At 42.1% G+C, this 18,368-nt stretch overlaps 1 protein-coding gene across 4 annotated transcripts in view; it reads left to right on the top strand.

Moving 5' to 3' along the window:
- Window positions 1–11,390: 11,390 nt before the first annotated feature.
- Window positions 11,391–18,368, top strand: part of LOC124862668 (4-aminobutyrate aminotransferase, mitochondrial-like) — a 52,675-nt gene continuing 45,697 nt past the window's right edge. For 3 of the 4 annotated variants that reach the window (XM_047356723.1, XM_047356719.1, XM_047356721.1), the window contains exons 1-2: window positions 11,391–11,495; window positions 12,082–12,136. The gene's annotated coding sequence lies outside the window, so the exon portion shown is untranslated. The remainder of the gene's footprint in view (window positions 11,496–12,081; window positions 12,137–18,368) is intronic. The other variant, XM_047356722.1, reaches the window with a different exon arrangement.

The raw sequence follows: 18,368 nt of genomic DNA, 5'->3' as shown, positions 1-18,368 counted from the left end.
TGACCCCGTTGTTGGGTGTCTTCTAAAAGATTGTGATTGGTTGTTAAAAGAAACAAGATAAAAATGTGCTTCTAGAAATCAATATAGAGAAATTAACCAATGATAGAATTTTGACTGGATTCAGAAATGTGTAAATCATGATGATAAAACTTAGCAAAATCATATGAATAGTCACACAGCATTAACATATTTGAACTTCATTTACATGCTCATCATTATTTTCATTTGCCTATTATGTTTACTCACCATGCAGGTCGTTTTCATACTGCATCCATTTCATTTTGCTTTCATATTAATATTAAAATTCAGCAATTAATTTAATAAGGTTCAGAATCAGCTTTATTGCCAAGTTTGTACATACAAACAAGGAATTTGCCTCCGGTACACTTTGCTCTTTTGTTCTGTTTTTGCATTACAGAATATACCAATTTGCAATGTACAATATACAATGTACAATGCAATATACTGCCTGTATAAAACAGACCTAACTCTTCAACTGGATCCAAGAGTGTCATAAGATCACGGGGTTATATGCACTAAGTTGAGTATGAATGAATTGTTGTTTGTGTATCCAGTATTCGTTCAAGAACGGGGATAATTAAGGTACAAGCGTTGCTTGACTTTCTCTCTCAGGTCTACAGAGGAAAACTTTGTTTCCAGAGAGTTTCCCAGCAGAGACCCTGTCTCTACGATGCCGAGTGGAGCGGTTTTCCCAGTCTGAAGCAAGGACAACGACACCGCATCACCGTGGTTACGGCAGTAACTTGCAGTTTGGCCGGCCAACAGAACGAGCCGCCTTCCCCAAAGCTACGGAGGTTAGCTGAAGCTAACCCTTTGTTCACAGAGATTTCTTCAAACTTCGTTGTCGCCCGGACAACTTTCCTCAGCATGGTTCGCATACGGGGTTAGGGGTTTGGGCATAGAGAAGTAGTTGAGAATGAAATAATCGAAACGTTTTTCCATTTTATGAAGTTTGGGTTTGTTTGTGTGAAACTCAGCTATCTTAGTGCTAGCAGGCTATCTGCTCAGCACGTGCTCAGTTTTGTGTTCTGTGTTTGTGTGTTTTTAAAGTTGAGACAAACTTTATTTAAAGGGTGATTTTAAACACAGAAGATCGGCCATAACGCGACGTCCGCGCTTATGCATTTTAACCCTTTTATTAATGGTATTCTAAAGGTATGTGTTTGATTCGGATGCTAAGCTATAAGCTTCTTTTGTTAGCTTTAACTGCTAACAGAGAAGAACATGTGCTTGCATACCTAAACCCATTTCTCCAGAGAGATTTGGCTCTTTTTCAAAATATTTCCTTAAATATTTTACTATTTCCATAATAATATTTCTTTAAATATTATTTTAATAAATAAAGGCAGCTAATGAGACACTGTTGAGAATTGGTCATCCAGAAGGTTGGTTTCATTCTTAAAATATTATTTTATTAACATAATATTGTTGGACCACTTGTTTGCTGAGTATTGGATTATCTGCACGTTGTTGGACGTCACTGTGCCCCTCCAATGGCATCGGCCATTTTGCACCCAGGACAGCCCGCTCCTACATATCCCATCGAGCATTGCGACTGATATGACTGGGCGTCCCAAGTCTGACGTCACAGGGTGCTATATAGGAGGCGCTCATGTTTGAAAACTTGCCTTCTGCTAGAAAACTGGTCTAGTGACTGAAGCGCACCACTTTAAGAGAAGAGCTCTGTGCAGAGTTTCATTCATTCTCTCTCGTTGGACAACGAACAATTCATAACTGAGGTTTTTGGACTAAGAAGGCCAGAGATTTCACTTTGCCGATCGAAGACGTGAGTTAACACGTAACTGAGGACACGAAGTTTCGGAGAGACGAACCGCTATCGTGTTTCATTTTCAAGTCGACTTTGATGGTCAGATCACATTTTTCCTTTTTGTCAAGAAGACCAAAGGACGAAGACTGACCGCTCCCCTGAAGTTGATTGTGGACGCACAATTAACTTAACCCCACTTTTCCTCGCTCGAATTCCCTCGCTCAGGAAGAAGACGACACCAAGTAAAACCAACCTTTTTATTTTATCTTTTATTGCTTTATTAGAAGGCCTGGGCAGGGTCAGAGGTTGTAGAAGTGATCAGAATCGCTGGTTAGGATCTCATGTGTTCTGAATAATATGTGCATGTAACCTTGCTTATTGAACTTTGATGTGTTATGTGATATCGGGATCCGCCGCGGTCCTCGAGCTGCTTGTGTTTTTACTATCTGAGAGTCAACGCGGGTGCGTTGTAAGACTGGACTGTTAAAACGACCTCATGGTAAAATTCTCCATTTCCCTTTTGTCTTCAATCTCACTGTGCTAGCTTGCCGCCAAAAGTTAGAATCCTTTGTGCCAGGAGTTAGGGGGAAGTTTTATGATATGAAGACCATAAGGACAGTCGGAGCTGCGCTCCAACCCCCACCACTTGCCACCACTCATATCCCCATCTTCCTTCGTCTGTAGTGCCATAAACTGCTGGTTGACTCAATACATACCCACTACCGTTTGTTGATTTTGCTTATTTAGATGTGTTACCCCTGTGTTTGTAGAATTTTGCATGTTGAGTAGGTGAAAATTAATAAATATTCACATAGATAAAGAGAGAGCGTTTGGTGTTTCATTGTGTGCAAAAAAGTGATGTGTCAGTCAAAATAAGGTTCAAGTTCCACACGTTTCGGCAGAAACGGTCGATTAAACGGTGACATCTCCGGCAATAGTTATTAATTATTACGGAGTATTTAACGGTTGTAATTGCCAGAGGCGTTGAGCCACAATTACAACACCAGAAACATCTCTGGTCTCGATTCATAAATGAGGATTTTTGGTTAAGAAATTGATTTTGTCAGATTATGATTTGTAATTATAATTATTGATCAAGATTAATCAATCAATAATCATAAACCCAACATATGGCGTCCCTGGGTGGGCCTTAAAAAGACAGACATCAAATCACTGTTGCACAGAATGAACAGTTGTGATCTCCGTTAACAAGACGTTTATTGGGAGACTTGAGTTTCGCACAGAACGTTTGTGAATTAGGGGATTTGGATTAGGTTGTGATCAGTTCTACTGCAAAGGATAACATTAGCTTTCAGAGGTGTTTGTTGTGGATGCAAGGTGAAAGTTGGTTTAACTTGTGGAAAAGTTAAAGTTAATTTCCAGTCGCCAGCCTGCCGCTGCAGCTGTAAAAAAAACCAGCGCTGATAAGCAGCAGACCTGCCCCAGTGTCCACTGGGCGTAATTACAGTTGTGACCAACATTCTCCCAGTCAGTTAGAGAACAACACCTACATCTGGTGGCCATTTAATAGATTACAAATTGCAGCTGGATTTCCCAAACCGCAGACCTGCACTCAGTACCATCTGGTGGTCACTAGTGCGAATTGCATTTCCTACTTTGATATTTTTTTTTAATCACTCAATTCATTAACACAGGCAGATTATTCCATCACCTATGATCTAAAGGGCATAACTTAAAGTTCAAAGTTGAAGTTACAGATCATTCATTACCACTTTTGGATAAAATTTAAGCATTTTTGCTGGGTTTTATTGTGTGAAGCATGTTTTGATCTGACTCATAAAACTAACTTAGTTGTCTAACAGGAAGGTAGGTGATTCATATTAGAGAACACTAAAACTTAATTGAAGCTAAGAACAGCATTGAATGTTTAGTTTCGTTTTCCCATTTTTAAAATTTTATTTTGAACTTGGTTTCTGGGTTATTTCAAAATTCTTTCCCTTCTTCCCCTTTTTTGCGTGTTTGCTTGATTAACCCTACTAAAGCATAGCCTTGGGTAAGCCACAGTTTGAACGGTCAAACCTGTGTGCCCATTTTAAGCAAACCCATACACCTGGAAGATACAGGTATGAATCAGACAGCTAGCTGAATAGCTTAGCCTGTTGTGTGCAGCTAATTAAGTTTAGCAATCCTTAATCACTGAACAGCTTAGCCTGTTGTGTGCAGGTAATTAAGTTTAGCAATCCTTAATCACTGAACAGCTTAGCCTGTTGTGTGCAGCTAATTAAGTTTAGCAATCCTTAATCACTGAACAGCTTAGCCTGTTTGTGTGCAGCTAATTAATTTAGCAATCGTTAATCACTTAATAGCTTAGCCTGTTGAATTGCTGCTAATTTCTTTAGTGGTTGTTCATAAATAAACAGTTTGTGTGTGTGCATTGTGCATTTTGGGCCAAAGATGGAGGGAACATCCCAGACTGCAGCTGGAGATGTGTGTATGGTGGAGGACCCCATAGGAATGCAGGCACAAGAGGTGATTGGGTCATATATTCTGTTGTCCCCCGAGGAGCGTAAAGGCCTCAATGATTATGGCATTGAGCAATGTGAAGCCAGGATTCAGGAGTTGCTCCAAGTCATTAAAAACCCACCGAAGGACAGACGGGTCTCAGATGTGTTAGGACAGCTCACTCTGTTGTATCAGCGAAGGTTAATGTTGGAAGTTGACCAGCGCGTTAAACTGCAGTTCGAGCTGAATGATACTTTGCAGACGGTGGATGTCCTTCGAGGTGAAATAACAGAAGTGGGAAATAGATTGGAAGCAATAGAGGGTAGCCATGCCACCCCTCCCCCCCTGGAAGAATGGGGGGACGAACCGAAACCCACCTCACAGGTTGAAACCTTTGGAGGTGAGCCACACCTGCGAAACCCTGAGAGAACCTGCAGGTCAGATCTGGAGGATGTAGAAGCTGCTCTCCAGAAATTACCTTTCCAGGCTCATAGGGTTCCCCATACATCCACCGAGGCAAGAACATGGGTAAGTAGTCAGAATAGGTTCAATCAGCAGCCATGAACGGTACCTGGCTGGGGACCCAGCAGGTGTAAATAGTTCACGGTTCAGATGCGAGCAGCCGTCAAACGTGACTCGCAGTACGGTCCTCTACGATCCCTCACCTCCGCCAAGGCGACAGGAGTGCCGCCCCTGGGATTCAGGTGGCTCCTACCGCCCTCAACCGCTGCCCAGGACCCGAGTCCGGGAAGCACAGGGCCCACAGTTATACCGGGAGCAGCCTCCACTGCCTCCTCCGAGGATGAGGCGTGATGCACCGACACCCTCTGAGTGCAGCCGGAGTGAACTCTCCGATGATGACTCAGATGGGCCGGGACCAATCCCTGAGAGTGGATTACGCACCCGCCAGCTTGAGTCCCTTGCCAAAGACATAGAGCGTTTCGACCCTAATAATGCAGAATCAAACATTGATGATTATCTTAGGGAAGTTGAACGCTGTCTTCTAGATCTGTACTGCCCATCAGCACGGGAGAAACTGAAGCTCATCTGGAAGACAACGTCCAGGAGCGTCCATGTTTTCATGGAGAGCCTGACACCCGCAGTCCGAGACCGTTATTCAACCCTTTGCAAAGCTTTAAGGGAAGAATATTCTGTGTACACGGAGCGGGCCTCAGCCACACTTGGTGCTTTCACGATCCAGCAAAAGAAAAGCGAAGCACCCAGGGAGTATTACCGGCGCTTGAGAGCCGTTTACTTCCAAGGACGCAATGCGCCAGGCATTGAGGAGGAACATGCTTTTAAATCCCTGTTCCTCCACAACCTTCATGAAAGTGTGCGATACGATGTTACTATGTATTGCAGAACCAAGGCCATGAGCATGCAAGAGATCTGCAAATATGCTCAGATGGCGTGGGAAACATGTGCTCGCCCGACCAAGGGATCGGAGAGCGAGGCTAGAGTTTTACAGGTCCAGACTGAAAGAACCAGCCATGCATTAGAAGGTCAGGAAAGGCCTTCAACCAGAACCTATGTGAAGAACAGGTTCAGGGAACAACATAGGTTTGGTCAGCTGGACTGGGGGGGTGGTACTGAATACCAACCACAGTCAAAGTTGCCGGACCACTTCCGGTCGAACAGACGACCTGACCATCACGTGAAGCCTAAAGGTAAACCTGATGGAAGAGGGTGGAACCGACACGCAGAAGGGATTATGGGGAAAGAGATGGAGGAGGCGGTGATGGTGACGGAAGCGGTGCATGGTAATGTTGCATCACTCTTTCGGTCATGGTTTTCAACCATCTTTAATCAACTTGTTTATATTGTACATAGCCCATTAGTCTTCCGTATTGTTTAATTCTGCTTGGAAGTTTAGTTGAATTGTTTTAGCATGGTAAAGAGTTGTTGATTGAAATATGTTTGACTGAGTTGACTTATTTTTGTTAATAAATTCTTGTTTTTTAAGAAATTGTGTGAATTCATTCCATTCGGTGCAGAGTTTTGCTGTTCAATAATGTCAGAGTTTGGCTCACCCTGTTCGATTTTGCCCTAATACCACCGCCTTTCCGGAGTTGGTATTCACAGGACAACCCTTAACAGACCGAAATATTATTTGATAAAATATTAAAGTATTAATATTCATATTCATAGTCATTCAATATATTCATATTCATAGTCATATTTATGGCGTCCCTGGGTGGGCATTATTATGAACAGCTTGCCAAGTACATAAATGAGAATGAATAAACCACAACTGCACATTATTAATGCACCAAGTGATGAGCTCAACATCAGCTGTCACTGGTCACAATAGGACTCAAAACATCAGAGTTCTAACATCAGGTGTCACTGATTATATTTAAGAAGACATTATAACTCGTGACATTCCTGGAGTTCACAATTTTAGACTTTCATCAAAATTAATAACTCCAATATCTCTGTGCTAGTAACAATCAACTCTGCTACATAGGCAAAATTTTAGATATTCTGACTCAGTCTGGTTTCTTCTGTGTAAGCAATAATTTGAGACTTGGTTTAACTTCAGTTAACCTCTCTGTCCAGACAGTTGCTGCATATCTGTTTCCAGAGGCTGTGCTTTATGTATGACCACAATTTGAAACTGAATTAACTTTGCAGTTAATTTTAGTATCTGACCTAGGATTGTTGATGCATGTATCCATTCAGGAACTTTATAGTTTGTTTTATGTTTTGAAAGAACAGGATTTATTGCCAGATTAAATCCAAAATTTAATCTAATCCACCCTGCCATAAAGGGGGGTGAGTCAAAAGCCAAATTGCAAGTATTACCCTTAGAAGGTGTAGCAATTTTCTTTTTTCCTTTGCATTTTTAGACAAAATTACCTTAAAGGTTAAGAGTAGTGTCTAATCACTAGTTCTCACAAAGAAAGGTGAAGAATTAACACTAAAATCACAAATATCCTTAGAGAAAGGAGTAGCATTGTAACACTTAAGGTGCGTTCACACCAAACGCGATTTCTGCGAAAGGAGCGGCCAATTTACCTGTTATCCCTATGTAGAAGCGCGTTCAGGAGCGGCGCGGTGCGGTGCGAAGGACGTGGAGGGCGCGGCGCGGCAAGCGAAGCGGGAGCGGAGCGGGAGCGGAGTGGCGCGATGGACGAGTTGAAAAATCTGAACTTTTTCCTAAATTCGCGTTGCGTCAACCAATCAGGGACTGGATGTGGCTGTGACGTAGGGTGAAGGACCAAAGCGGAGAGGAAGCAGTTGTCAATGATGGAGGACCAGATCATAGTGGCGGTGTGCGGCAAGCCAGAGTTGTATGACTCAACTAATTACTTTTACCGAGACAAGTACAGAAAGGACCTGGCCTGGTTATGTTTAGGCACAAATATCTTAAATTTAGGAGATGTGGACATTAAAAATCTGCAGTTTTTTTTACTGAGCTGAGATTTATTTACTCACCGAAGACAGATGGACAGGCGTTCAGCAGCGGGGACACAGCGCCGGTAAACCGCGGTGAAGTTAGTTTGAAGTTGGATGTTCAAGCTCCGCGGAGTTAGCGGCATCTAGCTCTTGTTTTTGAAATAAAGTTTGTCCCTAAGTGTATTTGCCAACAGTAATCTATTTTTTGTTGCTTTTTTGTTGTTGGAGTAATGTCTTCTTCCTCTCTGATTGGCTTTTCAAACCATATCAGTACAGGACTTGCTTCACTGAAGGTTGTGACATTCTCTTAACAGCTTCAATCATCATCTTTACAAGGTATTCTGGTTTTCCACTAGGGTTGATATGCACATAAAACACCAAACAAATGTATCCCTTGACACAGAATCTGTCTCCTTCCTGAGCGTAACAGTTGTCTTTCTAATATCTTGATTTTTTTCCCCGATGATGTCACACAAGCAATTGATGTGTTTGAGGTGTTGAATTTAAATATATTTACAAGTATTTCTCTGTTTAATTCAAATGTTGTGACTTAACCCTTCAGAAGACACCATCATCATCTGAGGAAAGTTTTACAATGTATTGTAAAATGTATTAATTTTAAAAAGACAAAAGTTCACAATGTTATCCTTGCATTTAGCAAATAGAATAATAATGAAAGTCCTAACTGACCTACAAAAGGAAGGTTTAGTCGGATTTTATGTCAGGCGGTGAGAAAATATAGTTTTAGTGTTATTATACAGTGTATGTGAATAACTACAGGGGTTGGACAATGAAACTGAAACACCTGTCATTTTAGTGTGGGAGGTTTCATGGCTAAATTGGACCAGCCTGGTAGCCAGTCTTCATGGATTGCACATTGCACCAGTAAGAGCAGAGTGTGAAGGTTCAATTAGCAGCGTAAGAGCACAGTTTTGCTCAAAATATTGAAATGCACACAACATTATGGGTGACACACCAGAGTTCAAAAGAGGACAAATTGTTGGTGCACGTCTTACTGGCGCATCTGTGACCAAGACAGCAAGTCTTTGTGATGTATCAAGAGCCACGGTATCCAGGGTAATGTCAGCATACCACCAAGAAGGACGAACCACATCCAACAGGATCAACTGTGGACGCAAGAGGAAGCTGTCTGAAAGGGATGTTCGGGTGCTAACCTTGAATGTATCCAAAAAACATAAAACCACGGCTGCCCAAATCACGGCAGAATTAAATGTGCACCTCAACTCTCCTGTTTCCACCAGAACTGTCCGTCGGGAGCTCCACAGGGTCAATATACACTGCTATAGCCAAACCTTTGGTCACTCATGCCAATGCCAAACGTCGGTTTCAATGGTGCAAGGAGCGCAAATCTTGGGCTGTGGACAATGTGAAACATGTATTGTTCTCTGATGAGTCCACCTTCACTGTTTTCCCCACATCCAGGAGAGTTACGGTGTGGAGAAGCCCCAAAGAAGCGTACCACCCAGACTGTTGCATGCCCAGAGTGAAGAATGGAGGTGGATCAGTGATGGTTTGGGCTGCCGTATCATGGCATTCCCTTGGCCCAATACTTGTGCTAGATGGGCGCGTCACTGCCAAGGACTACCGGACCATTCTTGAGGACCATGTGCATCCAATGGTTCAAACATTGTATCCTGAAGGCGGTGCCGTGTATCAGGATGAAAATGCACCAATACACACAGCAAGACTGGTGAAAGATTGGTTTGATGAACATGAAAGTGAAGTTGAACATCTCCCATGGCCTGCACAGTCACCTAAATATTATTGAGCCACTTTGGGGTGTTTTGGAGGAGCGAGTCAGGAAACGTTTTCCTCCACCAGTATCACGTAGTGACCTGGCCGCTATCCTGCAAGAAGAATGGCTTAAAATCCCTCTGACCACTGTGCAGGACTTGTACAGGTCCTTCTCAAAATATTAGCATATTGTGATAAGTTTATTATTTTCCATAATGTCATGATGAAAATGTAACATTCATATATTTTAGATTCACTGCACACGAACTGAAATATTTCAGGTCTTTTATTGTCTTAATATGGATGATTTTGGCATACAGCTCATGAAAACCCAAAATTCCTATCTCACCAAATTAGCATATCATTAAAAGGGTCTCTAAACGAGCTATGAACCTAATCATCTGAATCAACGAGTTAACTCTAAACACCTGCAAAAGATTCCTGAGGCCTTTAAAACTCCCAGCCTGGTTCATCACTCAAACCCCCAATCATGGGTAAGACTGCCGACCTGACTGCTGTCCAGAAGGCCACTATTGACACCCTCAAGCAAGAGGGTAAGACACAGAAAGAAATTTCTGAACGAATAGGCTGTTCCCAGAGTGCTGTATCAAGGCACCTCAGTGGGAAGTCTGTGGGAAGGAAGAAGTGTGGCAGAAAACGCTGCACAACAAGAAGAGGTGACCGGACCCTGAGGAAGATTGTGGAGAAGGGCCGATTCCAGACCTTGGGGGACCTGCGGAAGCAGTGGACTGAGTCTGGAGTAGAAACATCCAGAGCCACCGTGCACAAGCGTGTGCAGGAAATGGGCTACAGGTGCCGCATTCCCCAGGTCAAGCCACTTTTGAACCAGAAACAGCGGCAGAAGCGCCTGACCTGGGCTACAGAGAAGCAGCACTGGACTGTTGCTCAGTGGTCCAAAGTACTTTTTTCGGATGAAAGCAAATTCTGCATGTCATTCAGAAATCAAGGTGCCAGAGTCTGGAGGAAGACTGGGGAGAAGGAAATGCCAGAAGTCCAGTGTCAAGTACCCACAGTCAGTGATGGTCTGGGGTGCCGTGTCAGCTGCTGGTGTTGGTCCACTGTGTTTTATCAAGGGCAGGGTCAATGCAGCTAGCTATCAGGAGATTTTGGAGCACTTCATGCTTCCATCTGCTGAAAAGCTTTATGGAGATGAAGATTTCCTTTTTCAGCACGACCTGGCACCTGCTCACAGTGCCAAAACCACTGGTAAATGGTTTACTGACCATAGTATCACTGTGCTCAATTGGCCTGCCAACTCTCCTGACCTGAACCCCATAGAGAATCTGTGGGATATTGTGAAGAGAACGTTGAGAGACTCAAGACCCAACACTCTGGATGAGCTAAAGGCCGCTATCGAAGCATCCTGGGCCTCCATAAGACCTCAGCAGTGCCACAGGCTGATTGCCTCCATGCCACGCCGCATTGAAGCAGTCATTTCTGCAAAAGGATTCCCGACCAAGTATTGAGTGCATAACTGTACATGATTATTTGAAGGTTGACGTTTTTTGTATTAAAAACACTTTTCTTTTATTGGTCGGATGAAATATGCTAATTTTGTGAGATAGGAATTTTGGGGTTTCATGAGCTGTATGCCAAAATCATCCGTATTAAGACAATGAAAGACCTGAAATATTTCAGTTAGTGTGCAATGAATCTAAAATATATTAATGTTAAATTTTCATCATGATATTATGGAAAATAATGAACTTTATCACAATATGCTAATATTTTGAGAAGGACCTGTATATGTCATTCCCAAGACGAATTGACGCTGTATTGGCCGCAAAAGGAGGCCCTACACCATACTAATAAATTATTGTGGTCTAAAATCAGGTGTTTCAGTTTCATTGTCCAACCCCTGTAAGTAGTTTCAGGTGGCTCTATCCTGCAGAGCTATTTTGTTCTGAGAGAGAGATGCACCAGAGCGGATTGTGTCGGAGCAGGCAGAACAAGCTCCTCCCCTCTCAGGGTGCTCGCCTGGCGGTCAAGGAGCAGACCCAGAATCGGTACGTCCACGCCACAGTCCCGCAGCGGTATCCGCTGTTCTACTGCTGTAGCTCATCCGTCGGTAAGTACTCAGGCTCTCTGCGCTGCCAGCAGCACGAGGGACTCGGATGGATCAGATCTCTGCCGCGTGGCGTTGATATTTGTGCACGCGCTCAGGAACAGTCCGAGCATCTGGTCACGCGGTGGGGCTGGGGGCGTCCACGGCGCGAGCGCTGTTTTTCCTCTCCCATATGAGAGTGTAATATATCCTGTCGAGGCAGGTCGGTAAATGTCCGAGTCGGCCTGGCCCGCATGAATATTAATGTATGCTGGATGAGCCAGTAGGATCCAGTTAAAACCAGATTTGTCATCGGAACGCGTTCCATGATGAAATGAATTTTTCAAAACAGCATCTTTAAATAAGTTTCAGATTGTCGCAGTAATGTGATTATAACCTGCGGATGCGCGGCTGCTCCAGGTTTCTTCACCGCTTGAGTGATGAACTGATAGTTGAAAAGATTTCAAACAGCTTTAACTCTTTATTTAGCCTGCTCTGGGCCCCTGGATGATCCAGACCTGTTAGAAAGAACAAATGTACCTGAGCAAAAAAAAATTTATTTTTAATTTATATAAATGTGCCTTAAATAATAACGTGTTTCTGACTCCAGGTACTGTGTGGTTCTATTCAGGACTTTTGGCTGCCCAGAACCCACATATCATCTGGTAAGAAATTCATACCCAGACTGCCAACAACTCATTTATTTAAGCTTTGGTACACCACAAGAGGCAGTACATTCACAACAATGCACCCCAGATGTGATAGAAAGCTTACATAATCATTTCTTCCTGACCTCTTTTACCAATCAACGTTAATTATCTGGTTGTTGTAGATGAGCATAAACATGCAGATAAAATATCCCTGTAATCAGTGTGATATTTCATCACCTGCGCACAAATACAGTGGTGCCTGTTTTTCAGCTATAAACCTGTCACATATGTAGTACTACTTGTCCATTCATCCATCCATTTATTCGTTCATTCATTCATTCAGGCACATCTCAATAGAGGTATATCTCCTTAAATTGAAATATCATCAGAAAGTTATTCATTTAAGTAATTTAATTCAAAAAGTTAAACTCACGCAATATAGTTACAATGAACTTAGTTGTCTATTTCAGGCGTTTATTTCTGTTAATTTAGATGATTATGAGTATGACTAATGAAAACCCTAGTACAGTTTTTCAGAAATGATATAAAAGATAACATTCTAAAACACCACAAAAGATGATTTTTATTCCAGAAATGTTTTGTTGTGGCCTACATAATCATGGGGGAGACCTGCTGTCTTGACAGTTGTCCTACAGGTATTATTCATCCCTCCTCCATAAAGGTGATAAACCACAATAGGTCATTGCTAAAGAAACTGGTTGTTCACAGTCCTGTATCCAAGCATATTAATGGAAAGATAAGTGGTAGGAAAAAGTGTGTAATAAAAAGATGACCCAAAACCAGGGGTCACTGCAGCCTTGAGAGGATTGTGAAGCAAAGCACATTCAAGAGTTTGATGGAGATTTACAAGGTGTGGACTGCAGCTGGAGTCAGAGCCTCTACACACAGACGTATCCAGGACATGGACTGTAATTGCCACATTGCTTGTGTTAATCCACTCTTGAACCAAAGATAATGTCAGAAGCATCTTACCTGGGGTAAGGAGCAAGAGGACTTGGGTCTCATTTATAAGACATTGGATAGGATCAATACTAAAAGTGTATGTATGACCAAAAGCCGAAAATGGCATCTCATTGCGTACAAGGCAAAACCTTGTACGCAAGGGGAAATTATTTGCTGGTGTGCATGGACTTGCACACCAGCAAATAATTTCCCCTTGCGTACAAGGTTTCGCCTCATGTTTTGCCCTGTTCACACCCACATTCAACCATAAATGGTCAATGCAACGCACCTCATAAATGTCAGTTTTTATTTAGAAGCCAGCTGATCAATGTTATTTCAGGGTTAACAATGGCAACTTTGGAGAAAAGAGCAAAGAAACGCAATTTTACCAAGGCAGAAATCGAGGTGTTGGTGATTGAGGAGGAGAGTTGAGAACACGTTCTGTTTCCTGGCAGCAGGGTAGGGAAATCTGATGTATCAACTGGTCATATTAATAACGCCTCTCAGGCTGGCAGGCATTGTTGCACATACCACTGGCTGCGATATGCCAGGCCTATGGTTAATTTCACAGAAATATGTTGTTCCTAAAAGAGGCTTCAGGCATACAGTTAATTATGTTAAACACATACCTGTCGGCTAAGTCACACTGGTAAGAACCGGTTTGCCAGGATATGCACAATAGTTAACACCTGTAACTCAACAGGGATGGCGTGGTCCCGGGGGGTCTGTCTCTGTCAACAACGGGAACCAGTTCAGCACATAGATCCAAGAGCAATGCTGTAGGAAGTCTAAATTGTCATATTAGCTACTCGTCATCATGGACCAGGAAACCTTGGTGATCCCTGAAAACGCGTTCCCTCCTAATCCTACCATTTGCAAGGTCTTCCAGCAGTGCCAATGCATTTGTCGCACAGCTTTACGCAGAAGTATCACCACGGTATTTAAATGTTTACAGCGATTGGTATTATTTCCTCACACCATGTCCCAATTTCTGTGTTAATCTGTGGTACACATCACCCTGGGTTACTTTGATTTAGAGAGACACCAGAACCAACAATGCAGATAAGTTGAAGGCAATTATTAAACAACCTGGGCTTCCTGAACATCTCAGCAGAACCACAGGCTGGTATCCTCCATGCCATGCTGCATTTATACTGTAATCCATGCAAGAGGAGCCACAACCAAGTACTGATACTGTACGATACAGAACATACATACTTTTCAATAACTCAATTTTTGTACTAAAAATCCCTTTTTATTGGTTTGATGTAATGTATGAATTTCCTGAAAAACTAGTTATTGGTGTTCAGAATCTTCAAAATCAATAGAAATGTATGCTTAAAATCATATTTTGTGGCATGATTCTATATAACAAATAAGTTTCAACTTGTTGAATTGCATTACTGAGATAAAGCAACTTTTGGATGATATTGTAATTGATGGGAATGCACCTGTGGACCAGGGGTTCAGCCATTTCTATCCATGAGATGCCAAACAGGTTAAAACAGCTCTGCACTCATGTGAATCATTTACCGTATTACATAAAATGAAATACTGAAACACTGCCATAGCACTGTTCCACCACGGTTAAGACCAAAGTTATTCATACCCCTGGAAGGTTTAGATTTAAAATCAGTTTCATTCGACCAAGTAGGTTGTTCCTGATAGGAAATGAGACAGACTTCTCTCAAAAGACTATAAAATAAAATATAAGAAGCTTTGAAAAAAATTGGCTTTTTTATTTACTTTTTATAAAAAATGGCAAGTCTAAAATAATTTATACTATTCTCAATAATCACTGGAAAAATCTTTATTGGCATTACAGCAACCAAACCCTTAGCATGTTTCCACTGGTATTTTGATGATTTCTCTTTGGTCACCTTAATTTTATTTTCAGTCAGAAAACACATGTTGGTAAAAGTTAAATGAAACCTAAATCTGCCAGTGGTATGAATAGTTTTGGCCTTAAATATATTTAACATTTGCAGTAGGCGAGAAGAACTTTAGAAACTTCCTCGGAGGTCTGTTCAGATTGTTCAGTTTCTAAATAACAAAATTATTTTAACCTAAGCTTTCATGACCATTACATTTTTAAAGTTATTGTTCAGTTTAAACCTTGACCTCTGCCTTTTATACTAAAATTTGCTTGCGTACTGTGAAAGAATAACATTTTGTTATCTAAATAACTACTTATGGTGATTTAACGTATGCTTCTTGTCTCTAAGACTTAAATTTCAGATGTACAGTTATATTTATGTCATAGTTTTCTTAACTTTCACAGACATCTCTGTCATAGTTACGAACATTACTGTGACTGAACACAGATCTACACAGATCCTACCTCAATCTACCAGGTCTAGTGTTCAATAACACCATGCTGCAGCTGGGATTACGCAACAGTTTACTTGTCAATGCAATATAAAGTCATCAAGGGCAGGTCACTTTAGACTGGAGCAGACCAGTTTTAAGTAAGCTTCATCATCAAGAATGTTTATAAATGGCCGATAACCCCATTTTAAAGACTTTAAGGCTGGCATTGCAAAACATCTTATCAGCTAGAGATAAATGAAAGTACACAAATAAAATTATGACTACTGACAGAGGTTTAGCTCATTACTCAAGTTCTGCCAAGAAATCTCTATCTGAAATTATCATTGAATTAAGCTCTGAATGGTGATTGGCCGGTCAGATACAGATGGTTTTTTTTTTAGCTTATTAAATACATAAAATCTGAAAACCTCCTCCTCTTCATTTTGTAATGACTTTATTGTGATTGCTATATTTAATTGTAGATTTAAGTAACATGTACAGAAATGAGATTAGATGTATTCTTTGAAAGAAAATTGGAATCAACCAAAGTCAGAATCAGCATGCCAGACCCCAAAGAAAACTGAGAATCTGTATCAGCCAGTAAAAGCCTGATCTGTGCGTGGATATCATTTAGATATGTTTCTCCTGCTTACAAAACATTTTAGCAGAGATGTGGTTATATTTAAAGCTTACGGAAATTGATGTGTATTTTTCAGTTTATGAATAAATGATTAATGATATGTTGTTTTAGTAAAAATGAACTTTCATCCAGAGCTTCCAGTCTTCCTTGGAATGGACTGGTTGTTTCTACACAAACTTGGGCCACACTCTGTTTAGTCTAATGTAATAGAGTTATCAGCATGAGGAAAAAACGTTTCCTGTTTATGCAGCTGATGCTGATTATATAAAACGCTGTGCTGAGAAAACTCCAGTTGAACCGATTCTTGTTTAATTTTTCCTATATAAAGGCCCTTCTTTTTTGCCTGGACTGTTGCCATGGTGACAGGTTGGCACTTCCTGACTTAGTTCTCATTGTGGAATAGCAATGAGTGAGGGTAGAAGTGGTAGTCAATGGTAATCACATGATACACAAAAGAAGCAGATATATCACTACAAAAAATCAGTGACATGTCAGAGTTTAAACTTTGATCAGATCTCACTGAATGCTTGTTAGAAGTAGAAAATGTTTAATTAAAAAAAATGCTTCTGGAAGAACGTACAGAAAATAAAGGCTCTGAAGAACACTCCTGGTATTATCAATACATTATCGGACTTTTGAATAGAACAATAAATAGAAAATGCTTGAGCAAGAATATAATGAAATGATACAGCTGTTGCTCCATTAAAACAGACTAACACACATTGTGCAAGGGTTCAGAATGAAATTCTTTTTCTGAGGCTACTCTGGCACTGTAAGGAACATTATGTAACAGTGATCTGGCGACTAAAGCACAGAACAGAAGCTTTGCCACAAAACATAAAACAAGGACATAATAAAATGTCTAGGCTCATTTTTATAGATCCAATAGATCCATTTTGTAGATCCAAGATGGCGCCGCAGATGGTCGCCTCGGCGTGTTGGTGTGCATTGTTTTGTTTTGTTTTTTGCTTTAAAACGGTCTTCTGTGATGGTACCCGGAGCTCTCTCACCAGAGAAGAACTCATGAACATCAGGGCTACTACACCAGAGGAGTTATTTCCCACTTTTCTGCCTACTGCTCTGGAATTTTTGGACATTCTGGTCAAAGGTGCGCTCACCTTTGTTCACGCGGTGAAACGCCGGAAGAGAGGGAAACGGGCTGGGGTGCTGGTACGTCTTCGACAGCGTGGACTACGAACACCGTTACCTGGAATATTTCTCTCTAACGTGCGCTCACTTCCCAACAAAATTGAGGAACTACAACTGCTGTTGGGGAAAAACAGGGACTTTTATTCATCGGCAGTTTTGTGCTTCACGGAGACGTGGCTGTGTGGATTAATACCAGACTCTGCGCTGCAGCTGGCAGGATTCCAGCTCTACAGAGCGGACAGAGACACGGAACTCTCCGGCAAAGCGAAAGGTGGAGGAATCTGTTTCTACCTCAACAGTGGTTGGTGCAACGACGTAACAGTGATTCAGCAGCACTGTTCTCCAGACCTGGAAGCCTTCATCATAAACTGTAAGCCTTTCTATTCCCCCCGTGAGTTCGCTTCGTTCATCCTGGTCGGTGTTTACATCCCGCCGCAAGCTAACGTGCAGGTCGCACAGCGCATGCTCGCCGACCAGATACTGAATGTGGAGCGGACCAACCCGGACTCCTTAGTAATCATCGTTGGTGACTTTAACAAAGGTAATCTCACCCACGAACTCCCCAAATATAGACAGTTTATAAAATGTCCGACCAGAGAGGACCACATTCTGGATCACTGTTACACCACCATCAGAGACGCTTATCACGCCGTCCCCACGTGCTGCACTGGGCCAATCCGACCACATCATGGTCCACCTGATTCCTGCATACAGGCAGAAACTAAAGCTCTGCAAACCTGTTGTGAGGACGACAAGGAAGTGGAGCAGTGAGGCTGTGGAGAATCTCCAGGCGTGTTTAGGCTGTACACACTGGGATGTGTTCAGGACTACTACCAACAGTCTGGACGAGTTCACAGAGGCTGTGACTTCCTACATCAGCTTCTGTGAGGACAGCTGTGTACCATCATGCACCAGGGTGAGTTACAACAACGACAAACCCTGGTTCACAGCTAAACTCAGAAGGTTAAGACTGGATAAGGAAGAGGCCTTCAGGAGTGGGGACAAAGACATATACAGAGAGGCAAAGTACAAGTTTGGCAAGGCAGTGAAAGAGGCCAAACGACTGTACTCTGAGAAGCTCCAAAACCAGTTCTCAGCCAACGACTCTGCGTCTGTCTGGAAAGGGCTCAAGCAAATCAAAAACTACAAGCCGAAATCCCCCCACTCCATCAACGACCGACGCCT

This window comes from Girardinichthys multiradiatus, chromosome X (genome assembly GCF_021462225.1).
Source record: "Girardinichthys multiradiatus isolate DD_20200921_A chromosome X, DD_fGirMul_XY1, whole genome shotgun sequence".
NCBI classification, from domain to species: domain Eukaryota; kingdom Metazoa; phylum Chordata; class Actinopteri; order Cyprinodontiformes; family Goodeidae; genus Girardinichthys; species Girardinichthys multiradiatus.
The sequence above is the reverse complement of the archived record's forward strand: the minus strand, read 5'-3'. Positions and strand labels throughout refer to the sequence as shown.